The following is a 17,035-nucleotide window of genomic DNA, read 5'->3' as shown; positions in this document are numbered from 1 at the left end:
CATATCAGGGGCTGAGCCAGGACACCAGGCCAAGCCTGTTGCCACATGGCCTCAAAGTCTGTGCCTTTCCATATATTCAATGGCTGTCATGAGGAAGGGTCCCAGAAAACTCTCCTCTAGGTGCATGCATGGCGGGGGGGGGGAGGGGAGGTCGGTGTGCACATGTCCAGAAAAGTGGGCCAGATCTGATGCCCTCGCCAAGGACTTCCGGGATCAACCACTTGAGGTGAGGGCAGTGGTGCTGTGTGCCCAGAACACAGAGTGCTGCAGCTGAGTCTTGTGGAGTAAGCCAGGCATCTGGCCATGCAGCGCAGGACTGGCACTGTGTGTGGAGGACTGAAGAGGTCTAGATGCTGGTCAGATGCCAGTGCTGGCGCGAGGTGCTCTGATCCCTGCAAGTTGGACACCGCTCCCACAGAGACTGGCTGTGCATGGTGACAGCAGAGGGTACAGGCTGTTCTTTTTCATTTCTTTTCTTTTCCTTTCCTTTTTAAAAAAATACTTTATTTATTCATTTGAGAGAGAGCACACGAGAGAGAGCGTGCACAAGCAGGGGAAGAGGGAGGCAGAGGGAGGAGCAGGCTACCAGCTGAGCAGGAAGCCTCATGTGGGACTTGATTCCAGGAGCCTGGGGTCATGACCTGAGCCAAAGGCAGACACTATTGATGGAGCCACCCAGGCATTCTGGGACCTGGCTGTTCTTTCAGGCTCTAACCACGCAGGACTCTCTAGGACTGATGGGGATATGTTCTCCAACATTGACATGGAATCAGTCAACAGAGGGAGGGAGGATTTCAGTTTTTTGGGTGTTTAAAGAAAGCTTTCAAACCTGGGACATAGCTGGGGAGTATATAGTCAAGAGGCCATGGTCTGGCTTGCCATGCATCCATGATTCCCTAAGGAGGAGGTTTGGTATTTTGATGGCTAAGGGTGGCAGGAGTGGGATACCTAAGGAACAGACCACCTTCCAAAAGGGCCCGTGATATATAAGGACTGCACATGACCTTCAGCCTTTCCCTGATTGAGTCTGGGGATAATCAGAGCTGCGAAGAGAGACACAAAGTGATTTTCAGGCCCAAGGGAAGTCAAGGCTGTGTGTGAGCAGATGTGGGTGCATAGCTCAGAAGAAGGGTTAATTCTAGGTGGCGGCTGCCATCAGGATTGGGAGTGGAGAATTGACAGCTTGGTAGACATAAGGCCACACCAAACACTTCTCTGTGGGATCTGGAAATTTTGGAAGTCCTGCCCCATGGAGGTCTTGTACTGGCCATGTTCTGTGGCCCTCCTCTCCCCAATTTCCCAGGAGGGGCTGCTGCCTCCCAGGAAATCCTGGTGTGTGATGTATTTGGATGGAAACCAAGTCCCTGGAAACTGCATTTGAATAGCAGTTCAAAATGCAAAAGGTGCATTAGCCCCCATACCTTCAATTTTCTCTACCCCAGAACCCCACCCCAGGTCTCCACAGAAACAGCCCTACGGTAGCTCCATAAACCCCCAATGCAGCCATGTTTCTGTTTCTTCTGCTCTGTGAGGCATAATGCCCTCAAGAGTGGCCTAGAGCTGGGCACCTGCACAGCCCGCATTTTGCTTCTTTGGAGCACGCACAGATCGGACAGACTATAACCTTGTATTTTTCAAGTTTTATGATGTCAAAGATGACTCATTAGGTCGACAGTAGCTTTACTGATTAATCTTACTTATTCACATGTCTTATTTCTCCCTGAAGGTTTGCTGGGAGCATTTATTTCTGCTACATGAGGAACAAAACCACAGGCAGGTCTCTGGAGCATTGCATACTGCAGACTCCATCTCCTTGGCCTTCCACATTAATTTCCTTCAAAGGACACCAAGGGGCCAATATGTTGCACGCACACCTTTGCTTTGACGAAATTTTTGCTTTCATTTCTAATCATTTGTGTAAAAAACACTCTAGTTTGGGTTTGTTTGGATCATTTGGGCAGGGAATTGATCTCCAAACCATTTCCAAATTGCTTTCACTTTGGAATCTTGCTGAGCCTGGCATGTTCTGCCCTGGACCAAAGGCCTCAATGCCCCTTTCAGTGAGAAAACAACACATACCACATGGGCTGTGATTCCCAATTCGCATCCCCAATAAGGATTTTAAAATTGTAAATTAGAGCTGTGATTTCAAGGCATGAATTGTCTGAGAGGGTTTTGCATTCTTTTCTTGAGTATTGTTTTGTTAAGTTGGGATTTATCTTGGGACCTTTCCTGATTTCTGCACCTTTGATCCCCACCTGTATCGGTTCTGTACCAACTCTGGCTAGAACAGCCAGCTACAAACAAAATACCGCTTTTCTTGAGTGGGTAATGCGAAGCTGTGTGACTTTATGAAAAATGTTACCACTGGACTTCACAGTAGTAATTCTGGTGTGATAGGAAGGAGATCACCAGGAGGTGGAAGCACATGTAAGGAAAGGAAAGAGCCAAATGTGGGAGGGTATTAGTGAGGATGAGAAGGAAGGATAGAAGTTTCACTGAGAAATCAGAAATGCCTCCCTAGTCTGGAACTCCAGAGGCTGCCACTCAGCATGTGGCAGGTGCCAAGGCTGGGAGACAGGCCTGGAGAATCCCAGTTCTGGTGGTCCGAAGGGAGCCCGGGAATCTGCCTTTAATGACCACATCCTGATGCTGAGCAGGTGTACCTCATGCCACACTTTGAGAACCACTGCTCCAATCTAAGAAGAGTGTGCTATAGCCAGGTGGTAAAAGGAAACGCTGGCAGACCCCTTCCAGAGCCCATGTGCCAGCCTCCCATCCATCTCATAAAAACCAAACAGAGGCGTTTTGTTAATGCGGGGAGGGGATGGAGGTATAATGGGTTCTTTCTGTCCCTGCCTTCAGAGCCTCGTAACACAGTGGGATCCGTGTCCACACTGATAAAGCACCATGCTGTATTTTTAAAGTATTATTTATGGAGCATGGGAGAAGCTGTTACTCAAACGGAAAAAACCCAAGCGCCACACTTATTTATTCTGTTCTTGTTTCTTAAAATCCAGTCTTTAACTGGAATATCTGTGGCAGAGAGGAATATGCTTTGGAGACTTCGGCAGGTCCCTGGAGAGGAAATGAAATGCAGGCCCTTGGGGACAAAGCCCTGCCATCCTCCACAGGTAACTCTTCTCCTTTCGAGAGACAGTTCTTGGCCGGTTACTGGGACTTCGTAGAAACTGAATGCTTAATCGTGGGCCACCGAGTTCATATGTGATCTGAGCATCTAGTAAAAGCCAATTTCAGGGGCGCCTGGGTGGCTTGGTGGGTTAAAGCCTCTGCCTTCAGTTCAGGTCATGATCCCAGGGTCCTGGTATTGAGCCCAGCATCGGGCTCTTTTTTTTTTAATTAATTAATTAATTTATTTGGCAGACAGAGATCACAAGTAGGTAGAGAGGCAGGCAGAGAGAGAGGAAGGGAAGCAGGCTCCCTGCTGAGCAGAGAGCCCGATGGGGGCTCGATCCCAGGACCCTGGGATCATGACCTGAGCTGAAGGCAGAGGCTTCAACCCACTGAGCCACCCAGGCGCCCCAGGGCTCTTTTTTTTACGGGAAAAAAAAAAAAGGCAAGCCAATTTCATTGCCTTTATGACCATTACTTCTCTTGAACTTCTCAGAAGCGCAAGACATGGCTCCTGTAATATCCGTTCCCCCCGACCCATTCCAGTACATGACTGGTGTAAGTTTTAACAACTGCACTGTCTTCACATGCTAGGTGCTGTCCGCTTCTCCTAATCCAGTTATGGGGCCTCCTTGGCAGCCTGTAAGATCCCATTGTAGAGTGTGCTTCCTTAAACCACTCCAGAAACCAACTGTTTCAGGTCTTGGTCCCTGGGGCCCCGACTCTCAGGCAGAGGACGTTTACTGGGAAGTGCTCTGGGTAACTGTGCAGTGTAGAAGTGAGGGAAATGGGGCTGGGTGGAGGGAGGCAGGCAGTTCAGCTGGAAATGCAGTTGCAAGAAAGGCAGAACTAACCCCCTGAGAGTCCTGGGGCTGGGCTGGCCGTCTGTAGATGCTTGGAGCTGTGGCATGGAGGCTACCCTCTGTGCCCCTATATGACTCGGGCATTACACATTGGACAAAGGAGCACCTGTTCACTGAGCTAACAATTTTTGTGGAAGGACTCACAGACCCACCCTGTGGTTATTTCCCCTGCCCCCAAGTGGATCACTGGGAGGCACATACTTGGTGGTCGATGGAATGCCCACAGTGGTCTCATGGCCTATGGAGTAAGAGCTACTGCAACAGGGAAGGCCAAGGAGAAGTTTCTGAAACAGCTGCCCTCCCTTCCCCCCCACCCCGCAAGATAGTAAATCACACCTAGTGTTGCATCCTGGGGGAAAAGGCCAAGGTAGTGCCCCTGTGTTCCCATCAGGAGGACACATTGTCCCGGTGTCCAGGCCAGGTCTGGGATCCCCACCTTCATAGCCCCAAACCCCTGGACATAGTAGTGAGTGAAAAAGTAAGGAAAACCAAGTAAGGAACACTCCTGGCCTTCCCCAAGACTTGCAGGAACTGGAGTGGGTGTATAGTGTGAGCAGAGAGCTAGGGACAGACTCAGCATGGCAGCCAGCTGGATGGAGTGTTTAGACCGGGCACAACTTGTCCAGGCTGATGGACAACTTGCTCCAGGGGCTTGGAAATGGCTTCTGAAAGTCCCCTCAAACTTGAATCAGACCTGATGAGATGGTGGGGACAGGGAACAGAAGGAGCTGTGGGATAGCTTGTTCTCCAAAACCCTCTCAACAATCTTTACATTCACATGTTGGCACGAGCTGTGGTTTTCACACTCATATGATCCAACCCACCCGTTTCTATAACAAATATTTCTTCACACCCCCTACACACAGTTATTTTTTTTAATTGGTATAAGGCCCTACCTGAGTAAAACAAAAGGGAAGTAATTCATAATAAAATCATATTCATTTCAACATGTAAATGTCCAGGCAGACCCACACTCTCGTGCAAATGAAATACATACCAGTAACATGCTTGTCCCTGTATGTGGAATCACCTTAAAAGTGACAAGCGACAGAGAGAACAGATGCAGGTGTTACACTCGAGATGTGGCTACTAAGAGGGGTGTTGCCACTGGGGATGTGACTTTTAAAATGCTGTCAAGCAAAGTCCCAGTTTCCCTTGCCCACATGGTAGTTGCATGTCCTTGGTAAAATTGTGCAAAAGGGACTTCGATGTTTACATGGAGCTCAGGCATAAGCCCAAATAATTATAAACAGGTGGGTTTTTGGGAGCGGTTGTTTTTATTTTTGTTTTTAAACCTACATACATCTCTAGGAAAGCAATTGAAAGTCAAATGGGATGTAGGACGATTCTCCCTTTTATACCCTACCCGCTGAGAATGTCAGAATTCCAGATCCCTGTCCAAGAAATGCCTGTAGTTCCCCCTGCTCACCATTGTGCCTCCTGCTCCCCTCCACGAGGACCAAGATATTAAGGAGTGATCTGTGAAAGCATGCCAAAGATATGGAGACAATGGGCCTCCAGAGTGTTACTTTGTTTTTCCTTTGTTTTTGTTTTTTTTTTTTTTGAAAGGCCAGAAAACTGGAGCAGTTTCTGCAGAATTAGTTAATAAGACACACTAAAATGGGGATTGCACCAACTTGCAAATTGCACCCAGGGGGAGGAGCTCTCTGTGGCTTCATTTCTGCTGGCCCTACACTTCTGCTAAAACCCATCACTCGCGGTTTGACACTTTCATTATTTACTGCTCCGAGGCTCATAGAGCAAAGTGGCCAGGCTGGTCTCCGCTCACTCATTCATTAGTTTTAATTAAACCCTCTAATTTTATTTATGCTGCCACAAACTGATTAACAATTTGCCAGCAAAGAGCAGGAAGTCTTAAAAAGCATCTTGAGGAATCTGTGGGTCTCTAAACACAGACCTCACAGAAGTGAGGTGGATTGTGGGTAGGGGCTCTGTCAGGCTAGAGGAGGCATGTTTTGGAAGCTTCGCCACCTCGGTCAACCTGAGCACAGCTGTTGGCTCTGAGATCTGCAGTCCCCGAGGGGCTGATGCACCTTGAGGGAGTGGCCATGTCTCTACCTGCAGCCCCCGACAGTCCTTGTGTGTGGGAGAGGACAAGGCTGGGAGTGGCATCCTGTGAACCTGGAGGGAAAGGGTCAAGGTTGTGGGAACAGCTGAGATCTTGGGAAATGGACACTGTCCCAGCCAATTGCAAAGCTGTCTGGGAGTGCTGCGCTGGAATTGAGGATGAAGAGCAAGGAGAATTTCCTGCAGATGGAAGTCAGGGGTCAGGAGAGTTTTATGAAAGGGCTGAATTGAATTAAATCATGGAGGACTCCTAGAATATCCATCATCACAAAGGAGAAGGACATGAGCAAAGACTCCGATGTTTATTCCTCTGCTTCCTGAGATCAGGCACGTGGCTAACATCAAATATTAGGGGGAGAAAAATGAGTGAAAAAAGGTAACAGGCTGAATTGAGCAGTTTTAACCTAGCAATGTACAAATGTGATCTGATAACCATTACTATCAACTTTGCTTTCTCAGTTTCTTTTTCTGTTCGTGAAAGTGGGGAGAAAGAAAAGTTGGTCTCTTGCCAGACAAGATCACCCAGGTCATACTTGGCTAATATTCTAACGTGGGGTTAAAACCTTTCTGTCTTTTCAGGTAAATATTCAGGTTCTTGGAGTGTTAGGATTCTCAGCCCAGGTCTTCAGAAGCAGTGGGCTTCTGGCAGAGGAAAGCACGTGGCCTCCCTTTCTCCCAAACTCTAAGCCCCAGGTGTCTGTGCTCATCAGGCAAGTGCCAGGAAGGGCTCCGCTGAAGGACCACCTGCTCACGGGGGGTGAGGAGTGGCTCTCTTTTTGCTCGCTCTTTCCTGCATCTCCTTTAAATGTCAGTCCTCTGTGCAGCCTTTGGAGTCCCTAGGGATGTGTTTGCTCCACGCAACGGTGCGGTGACCTGCTACCTGGCAGGTCCTCCTTGGTACGGCGACTCCTAAGGAGGGAGCCCCCTTGTCTTCCCCATCTCTGGCACTGAGCATTGTGACAGCCTCCTGGGTCATCTTCCAGATCAATTAGCTTTTGCTATATAACACGGTACTTGAAAACACAGTGCTCTCACAATTCTGTGGGCCAGTGAGGAATTTCTCTGGTCTGGGTCAGCTTTGCTGATCCCTGAAGTCAGCTAAAGGCCCAGGTATCAGATGGGACTGAGTGGTCTAGGATGACCTCACTCATGCATCTCGAATTTATCTAATGTCCCTTTGACTTACTTAAATGTTAGCTGTCACAAGACTTCCAAAACAAGAATTCAAGCCCTAATGTATTAGAGCTTTATTTAAAAATTGTTTTATTGAGATACCATTCACATATCATAAAATTCACTTTTAAAGTGTAAAAGCCAGTGTTTTTTTTAAAGGATATTCACAACATTGTGCAACCATTACCACTAATTCCAGATACCTTGTACCTTGTACTCTAGCAGTACAGGGTATCAAAAAGATACCCGGTACTCTAGCAATCACTCTCCAACTCTCCTTTCCCACAGGCCTTGGCAAATACTAATTAAAGTGCTTTTGGTTTGCATTTCTGAAAGGACTAATGATGCTGAACATCTTTTCATGTTTTTCATGGGCTTTTTGGCCATTTATATATACATTTTTAAGAAATGTTTATTCAGATGCTTTGCCCATTTTTAATTGATTGTTCTTTTTGTTGCTGAGTTGGAAGAGTTCTTTATATATTCTGTATTCTAGTCCTTCATCAAAAATGATTTGCAAATACTTTCTCCTATTCTGTGGGTTGTCTTTTCACTTTGTAGATAATGCTCTTTGATGCATGGAAGTTTTAAATTTTGATGAAGAAGCAATTGATCTTTTTTTCTTTTTATTGTTGCTGTATTTTTGCTGTCATATCTAAGAATCCAATGCCAAACCCAAGGTCTAAATTTTCTTCTAAGAGTTTTACAGTTTTAGTCTTACCTTTAGTTCTTCACTCCCTTTGAGTTAATCTCTGTATATGGTGTGAGGTAAATTCCAATGTCATTCTTTTGCATGTGAATATCTCGTTTCCCACCACCATTTGTTGGAGAGACTATTCTTTCTCTATTGAATGGTCTTGGCACATGTGTTGAAAATCAAGTGACTATAGATATATGGGTTTACTGGACTCTTGATTCTATTCCATTGATCTACATGACTTTCCTTATGCCAAAATAATATTTTAGAATGTAAATTTATTTATTTACTACTTCCTTACTTAAAATCCTCTAATGGATTTGATTTGTACCTGGAATATAAAAGCTAAGTTCCATGCCTAGCTTACAGAACTCCAGGTATCCGGCCCCTGGCTACCTTGGCTTTGGTCACAGTGGCCCAATTTCTAGTCTTAAAACTTGTCAAGTTTGTGCCAGTCTGATCCTCTTCACACTACTGCTTGCTGCTGAAAATGCTCTCCCACCTGACCCTCAGATAGTGATCTTTTCTCATTCAGATTGCAGTCAAAATGCCCCCTATTCTGACGCTACTTTATACCCACTAAAGAGGCATTCCAGTTACTCTCCAACCTGTAATCTTATTTTATTTTCCTGAATAGCATTTATTACTTTATCTTTTTATTTGCTTCATACATTTATTGTCCCCCCCCACCTTTGCTAGAATGAAAGTCTCATGAGTGCATGGACCTTGTCTGCCTTGTTGGCCTCTGTGTCCCCCACATCCATCAGGACACCAGAGGGTAGTAGCTGCTGGATAGAATGTATCTGCTGAAACGAAATTAACCAAACCCATGCACTGCTGCTCTGCTTTCTCTAGAGGCCATTTGTTGAATAGCCTTCTTTGCGAGGTGGCTGGTCAAAGGGAGCTACCCAGGTAACAAACAAGTGGAATCGCTCCACATTGTACAGCATTCAAGATCATGTGATTCCACTTTCTTTCTGCAGATTTTATCTGGAATTAGCTACCCTGTGAATGTGTCCTCATCCTCAGGTTATTCTTACTCTTGCTAAATTCCTCTTTATGTTCATACTCTCAATCAGTTTCCACTCATACGAAGACTAGGTCAGCAATAACTTTTCTTCTCCTATGTTCAGAATCACCATGGTTCCCTTCAAAATCTCCTTAATGTACAAGCGCAGATGTCAGTTACCATGCTGGGTACTACTAACAAAATTACCCTGAGATAGCAGAGTCTGCTAAAATCAGGGTGCACTGAGAGTAACCTGTACTTTTCCCTGAAGTTTGAGCAGAGCTTTGCTCATGTGTATGTTTTCTTCTTCTTTCCTATTTATTTATTCATTTATTTTGTTTAAAATTTTTTTAATTGAAGTGTTGTTGACATACAATATTAGTTTCATTGGTACCACATTGTGATTTGACAATTCTGTACCTTATGAAATGCTCACCACTTTAAGTGCAGTTACCATCTCTCTGTCGCTGTACAAAATTACTACAATATTGTTGACCACATTATGTCATTATACTTTGCATCCTTGTGACATTTTATTACTCGAAGATTGTACTTCTTAATCACTTCACTTATTTGATCCATCCCCTGCTCCCCTCCCTTCTAGCAACCACCAGTTTATTCTTTGTATTTATGAGTCTGGCTCTGTTATTTATTTTTTTTTTTATTTGTTTGTTTTGCTTGTTCATTGTTTTGTTTTGTAGGTATTTTATTTTATAAATTAAATCATATGGTATTTGACTTTTTCTGTATTATTTCACTTAGCAAAACACCCTCCAGGTCCATCCATCCATATTGTTGCAAATGACAAGATTTCTTGTTTTCTTTTATATATCAGCTCTGGAGAGCAAGGTGTTAGTTGAAGTTTATTGAAATGACCCTAAAAGATTAGGGGAAAAGGCAGTGCCCAAAATTAATCCTAGAAGGATTTGATAAAAAGTCAGGGTAAAGACAAAGTTGGATAGAATGTATGAAAGAGTGAGACTAAGAGAGTTAACAGCACAGAAGGCCATGGTGGAGACGTGACCAAAAAGTAGGAAGACTGTTCCTCATCTCCACACTGTACTCCCCTACTGTAGACACACAAGCACATAAACACACATATATACATATAGATTCCAGTGGAAACATATAACCATTGTTATATATCATTGCTTTTACGATTATTTATTCATTTATTCAATATATTTTTAACACTATTTTTTATAGTGGTTGCTGACATAATTTAAAATATGCATTTACCTCTATTTTTAGCTTTATCAATTTTGTATAGTGTTCAATCCACTTCTAGTATATTTCTATTGTTTGTTTGCTTTTTGAATTAGTTTTTCCATGTTTATGGGAAATGGGGAACCAATTTGGGGCATTGCCACTACCCTGAAGTTTTGAAAAGTGAGAATCAGCTTAGTTGTTCTGTTTTGTAAGGGTAGGGAGAGAGTTTCTTACATGGAACACTACATAGAAAGTAAAGGCACAATGACAATTCTGGTCATATTTAAATGAGTTAATATTTGTAAAGCAGGACAAAACCTGGTCCACAGTGAGGGCTATAAAAGGGCTTGTTACGTAAAATGCATTAAAATCCAAAAGAAGGAAGTGCCACAATAGGGATATTGAAAATATTGACTTGGGGTGCAGAGGAGCTGTGAAGGCCTAATTCTGTTTAGGGGGTCAGGGAAAGCTTCAGAAAAAGAAACTTTGGAATGGGTGAGAGAATTCCAGGCAGAGAGACCCATGTGCAAAATCAGAGGCCTGACAATAAGAAGTAGGGATATGCTGGGAAAAAATAAAATGCCCCCCCTCCTACCAAAAACCCTGGTTTGGAGATTTTGTCTATTTTGGTAGTGTAAATACTCCCACACCCCCAATTTCAAGTTCCCAATGTGAGGCCCCTGATTCACATGCTGGAGCCCTAACCCTTTTTTTTTTTTAATTAATTTATTTATTTGACAGAGAGATCACAAGTAGGCAGAGAGGCAGAGAGAGGAGGAAGCAGGCTCCCTGCTGAGCAGAGAGCCCAAGATGCGGGACTCGCTCCCAGGACCCTGAGATCATGACCTGAGCAGAAGGCAGAGGCTTAAACCACTGAGCCACCCAGGCGCCCTAGAGCCCTAACCATAATGTGCTGGGATTTAGAGATAGAGCCTTTTTTTTTTTTTTAAGATTTTATTTTTTTATTTGACAGAGAGAGAGATCATAAGTAGGCAGAGAGGCAGGCAGAGAGAGAGAGGAGGAAGCAGGCTCCCTGCTGAGCAGAGAGCCCGATGTGGGGCTCGCTCCCAGGACCCTGAGATCATGACCTGAGCCAAAGGCAGAGGCTTAACCCACTGAGCCACCCAGGCGCCCTAGAGCCCTAACCATAATGTGCTGGGATTTAGAGATAGAGCCTTTATGAGGTACTTAAGGTAAATAAGATCTTAAGAGTGGGGAGGGTCGTGAACTGCTGCCCTTATAAGAAAAGAAAGAGACAGGATCACCTGAGTGGTTCAGTTGGTTAATTGTTTGCCTTTGGCTCAGGTCATCATCTCGGAGTCCTGGGAGCAAGCCCCTCTTCCTCTATCTCCCACCCCCGCCACCTCATGCTCTCTCATTCAAGTAAATAAATAAATCTTAAAAAAAAAAAATAAAGGAGACACCAGAACTCTCTCTCCACCAAGTGAGGACAGTGAGCAGGTAGCCATCTGCAAGCCCAGAAAAGAGTCCTCACTGGGATTGCACTGGACTTCCCAGCCTCTAGAACAGTAAGAAAATAAATAACTTGTTTAACCCGCCCAGTGCATAGTATTTCTGTTATGGCAGCTTGAGAAAAATGAGACAGTTGAAAAGAGGTACACATAACAGACTTGCTAGCCAGTCCAAGCTGATGGCATCACAAATAGAAAATAGTTCCTTCAAACTTGGGCATAGGCATCCAGAGTGCAGAAAATCAGATTGGGCAGGATAATAAAATGGCTTGGATAACATGTTAAATACCTTGGATTTTATCTTGCAGGGATGGGTCTGAGGCAGAGGAGAGACAGGATTAGAAGGGTCTGAAATCCCCACCCAAGTGCCTGTGTAGGGAGCAAGACTGGGCTAGGAGACCAGCTGCAACAGTTAAGAAAATTGAACAGAGGGGATGGGGAAGATGGGATAGATGTATAATCTATGGGGGAGGCAGAACCAGTGGAATTTGGGGACTGAATGGATGTAGGGGGAAAGGAGAAAGGTTTTGGTTGACATTCAGACACCTAAGTTTGTAAATGAGTACAATAAGTAAGTTACTAAAACCTCCACCACTTCTTATAGTCTATCTTAACCCATTCAGGCTGGTAACAAACTACTACAGAACTGGAGGCTTAAAAACAACAGAAATGTATTTCTCATAGTCCGGGAGGCTGGGATATCTGAGGTCAAGATGCTGACAGATTCGGTGTCTGGTGAGAGCTGACTTCCTGGTTCATGGACTGCCATCTTTTTGCTGTGTCTTCACATGGCAGGATGTGCCTTCACATCCTTCACGAAGGGGGGGAAGGATCTCTCTGGGGCCTCTTTTATAAGGGCACTAAATTCCATTCCTAAGGGCATGGGTGAAAAGAAGGATCCTGAGTATTCAGGTGAGCACAAGAATCGTCAAAATCTGAGCTGTTGCTGCTAATGTGACCTTATTACTACTCTCAGGCAACAGAGGTCAGGAGAAACTTGGCTTAAAGTACACAGAGCCTTTAATTAGCTAAATACGAATTCTTCTAAAAAGCTTTACTGAATTAATAGTGACTGTTTCATGATGCCTTCTCTAAATTAAAGGGATACTAAAAGGATAATTACAATCGTGTGGGGTAATGATTCATCTTTCCAGTTTGGTGCTCCAAACCTACTCTCCATCTCTCTCAACCCTGCCCTGTGCCCAACGAGGCTGATCCTTAAAGGAATGACAACAACGGGCTGCATGACCCTCTGGCAGTAAGTAGGTTTTGACCAACGGGAGGCAGCCACAGATGAAATAATGAAAGGGTAGTGAGTTTAGGATATGTATTTCCCCAGTTCCCTCCCAATGAGTGACCATGAGTTGGTACATTTCAACTGGTCTTTTCCATTCGATTGTTCTCTTCTGAACCTATGTCTTCCCATGAAGACCCTTTCATGCCCAGGGATGGTGTATTCACTTATTAGTGCTGCCATAACACAGTACTACAGACTGGATGGCTTAAAAAACAGAAATGCATTTTCTCACAGTCGGGAGACTTTAAGTCTGAGACCCAGGGTTGGCAGGGCTGGTCTCTTCTGAGGCCTTTCTTCTTGAATTGTAGATGGCTGTTGTTTCCGTGTGTCTTCACATGGTCTTTCCTCCGTGCATGTCCATGCCCTAATCTCCGCTTCTTATAAGGATACCAGTTATACTAGATTAGAGCCTGCCCCGATAACCTCATTTTAACTTAATAAAAGATTTTTAGTGTATTTAGAGATCCTATATCCAAATACAGTCCCATTTGAGGTACCGGGGTTAGGATTTCAACTGAATTTGGGTTAGGATTTCAACTGAATTTCCTGAAGTCTTGCTAGGCCCAGGGGTACTGTGCTATCTGATTTGTCTTCCTAATCCTGCCTACACCTTTATAAAAGTTGTTAATTCTTGGGGCACCTGGGTGGCTCAGTGGGTTAAAGCCTCTGCCTTCGGCTCAGGTCATGATTCCAGGGTCCTGGAATCAAGCCCCGCATGGGGCTCTCTGCTCGGCAGGGAGACTGCTTCCCTTCCTCTCTCTGTCAAATAAATAAATAAAATCTTTTTTTAAAAAAAAAAGAAAAAAAAGTTGTTAATTCTCCTCAACTACTTAAGAGTGTACCACCTACCTCCTGTCCAAATTCTAATTGACACACAGGCACTCACCAAAATAGTGCACATTAAAAAGTGGACCTAATTTTCTTTTTTTTTTTTTAAGATTTTATTTATTTATTTGACAGAGAGAAATCACAAGTAGGCAGAGAGGCAGGTAGAGAGAGAGGAGGAAGCAGGCTCCCTGCTGAGCAGAGTCGGATGATTCCGATGCCGGGCTGGATCCCAGAACCCTGAGATCTTGACCTGAGCCAAAGGCAGAGGTTTAACCCACTGAGCCACCCACGGGCCCCAGGACCTCATTTTCAAAGTGGTTGGAAAGCACTGTATATCTGGGAGAAACAGCTTTCATATTCAAGCATTAAAACTAATATCTTACCAATGCCTTTCTGTTCACAATTATTGTACTCAGGAGATCACTTTATTCCTTAAAAAAAAACCCAAACATTTTTATGTGGGATGACTTAAGGCAAATGTAGGTTGGTGCTGCTAACAAGAGAGATATGGTGGGTGGTATTACTATTACCAAGTAGCTTCCTAGCCCCCTTTTCCTACTGTCTGATTTCAGGCTTCAAAATGAGGAAGGCACTTCCCTACCCAGGACCAAAGATCCTTTCCTAAAAAACCAAACCAAACCAAACTAAACAAAACTTTCCCCACCCCCCAACACAAAGGTCCTTCCCTCAGTTACTGCTACTCGCAGAGGACTTTCCGGCGCTGGCCCTGGAAAATCCACCCTCTTAGAGAGTGGAAGCCCTGAGAAGCTGCCTTGTTGGTAAGGCTGACACCTATCGTGGGCTACTCCTTCCTCAGAAGTAGCTCAGTTTCCTCCCTCCGTTCTGAACCTAGGTGTGGATGGATATTTTGTTTCTTCAAAAGCTCCAAGCAAAAATTCTCATTTGGCCCAAAATCCTTCTTACCGCTTCGATGTGAGGACAGGTATTAAATGACTCACCAGTGCAATCAAGGCATTCATGTGGGTCCACTATACACACACATATGCTCCCCGCCCAGATGTGTGTGTGTGTGTGTGTGTGTGTGTGTGTGTGTGTGGAGCTGGAAGGGCAACAGGTTTAAACAAGGCCTCTCCCTCTTCTTTGCGTGCTAACAGCCGTGCCAGATGACCAAGACGGAGCAACAACGCCCGCCGCGAGAGGCTACTGAAATGGGACATTCCAGCCGGCTCCCCTCCCCAAGCTTATTCTCTTTGGGGTTCACGGCACGCAGTACCTCTCTCTCTTTCTTCTTGAAAACATGTCCTTTCATTCTTATGATCGTCTTACTGAAGAGGTACTTTTTGACCAGGACTGAAGCGCCGGACCCAAGTCATACATCGGATCGCCAGCCCATACAGCCCTCACACACAAAACGCAGAGAGAAAGGCGGGGCTACACGCATCCGTCCAATCACGTGGCTGCGCACGCTCTTCCAGGGCCTTCCGGCACTTGCGCCGTGGTTAGGTCACGCTTGGAGGCGGTGCTTACGACGCACAAAAGACGCATGCGCCGCCGCGGCTGCCCCGGTCCTGCTTCCACTGCTGCGGGCGTCGGCGGCATCTGCGTTTCCGTACTGGTGGCCGCGGGGCCCTGGGGTGAGTGTTGGGGAGGCCGTGCTGAACCTTGAGCTCGGACTCCCAGGAGCCCATGGCTTCGCCTTGGGCATTTGGCTGTCTTGAGGGAGTCCATCCGCGGGGCTGGCCAGGAACTGGCCCTTGAGTCGGGCGTGCGCCTTCCTTGCCCGCGCACCTGCGGCCGGAAGTGACGAAGCCGCGCTCACACCTGGGTCGGCGGTGGGTCCCAGCCTCGGGCCGGCGGCAGGCTAGCGGGCCGGCCCCGAAACTTGAGCTTCTGGGCTTTGTGTAGGCCCCGGAGCGCAGGATCAGCGCGGCCCTGTTCGATTTCGATGAAAAAACTGGAGTTGTTACTTGAAAGAAAGCATCGGGGTAAATACAAGTCAGGCGCTTTGGGCATTGATACTGTCAAGTGGGATTGTGCAAAGGATTGAGCAGTCCGTATACGAATGCTGTAACACGGATTTCGTACGTAGCATCCATCTTCAGCCTGTTCCAAGCTGCAGTCGTTTTTCCACCCGTGTGTCTCCCGTCATTTCCTTGTACTATTTCTTCCAGTCCGTTATCCATACAGTAGCCCAGGTCGTCTGTTAGGAAATTCAAATAGGTCATGACATCATCACCCTGTTTAAAAGTCTTCAAAATCATTGGAATGAAATCCAAGTTCATGTTTTACCAGGTCCTTTGTGATCTTGGCTACCCCTCCATCTTCACTTCTTCACATCTTCACTTATGCCCCCACTCCCTCCCCAGCTAGGCATGTTTACAACCGAATGCAAACCAGAATCCAGTTCCTCCCACAGAAGTCCCAGTGCTCAAAGGGGAGGACAATGAAGATACTGTTTTTCCAGATGATTACTCCTTGCAGAGTGTTAGAAAATAATCTGTAAGATTTATACAATGAATGGACTCCTTATCAGCAACTTTAACTCAGTTATGCGCATACTATAAAGTAAAAAATTCTCATTGTGTTCCATCCTCCTTTCATTTTCCAAGTGCACCAGCTCTTACCAGCCTTAGAAATTACACGTTTCTTTGCAAAATGTTCATTTCAGTTTTGTCCTGTTTAATCCTTTTCATCCTTCAGACACTGGCTCAGGTATCACATTATCAGAGAGGTCTCCCTCCTTATCCCTAACTCTGCACTGTCTATTAGGTTCCTCTGTTACTTTGTCCTAGAGAATCCTGTACTTTTATAGCGGTTACCATAATTACATTTGTGGGTATAATTTATGTATGAACATGTTTAAATGTATAAATATGTGTATGTGTATATAATTCTTAAAATGTATGTTTTTCCCAAGAGACTAAGCGCTATGGTGACAGAACCTAGTACACTGTCTGGTATAGTGGACTATCAAGTATTTGTTAAATGGATGATTTATTTCACTTCTGAAACTGTTTAGTTTCTGATGAGAACTTTCTGATTTTCAGCTTTCATTCTCAGGAAACTTGGCCCTTTGGTCCATAGTCACTCTCCAAGTGGCTTCTTGATGTCTCCCTTTCTCCTTCCCTCCCTTCCTATCCCAGTACCTTCTGGCTTCTTCTTCTTTTTTTTTAATCTATCCAGCTAGGACCCCAAGTTCGGTTACTTGAACTACTCTTCTCTTCAGCATCTGTACCCATGAGCTTTTGTCCTTCTGCTGCTTCTGCTCTGAAAATTCCCAACAGTGACAGTGACATTTCCCTGGAC

General features: G+C 45.2%; 1 protein-coding gene across 3 annotated transcripts in view; it reads left to right on the top strand.

Annotated features, from left to right (window-relative positions):
• Positions 1-15,245: 15,245 nt before the first annotated feature.
• The window catches only part of ERCC6 (ERCC excision repair 6, chromatin remodeling factor), a 71,878-nt gene continuing 70,088 nt past the window's right edge, over positions 15,246-17,035 (top strand). Inside the window, exon 1 of one of the 3 annotated variants that reach the window (XM_047702178.1) lies at positions 15,246-15,363. The gene's annotated coding sequence lies outside the window, so the exon portion shown is untranslated. Of the gene's footprint in view, positions 15,364-15,427; positions 15,715-17,035 lie in introns of those variants that run through there. The other 2 variants (XM_047702180.1, XM_047702176.1) reach the window with 2 other exon arrangements.

Source organism: Lutra lutra, chromosome 14 (genome assembly GCF_902655055.1).
Source record: "Lutra lutra chromosome 14, mLutLut1.2, whole genome shotgun sequence".
Classification (NCBI taxonomy): domain Eukaryota; kingdom Metazoa; phylum Chordata; class Mammalia; order Carnivora; family Mustelidae; genus Lutra; species Lutra lutra.
Note: the sequence above shows the minus strand (reverse complement) of the source record. Positions and strands in the feature narration are given on the sequence as shown.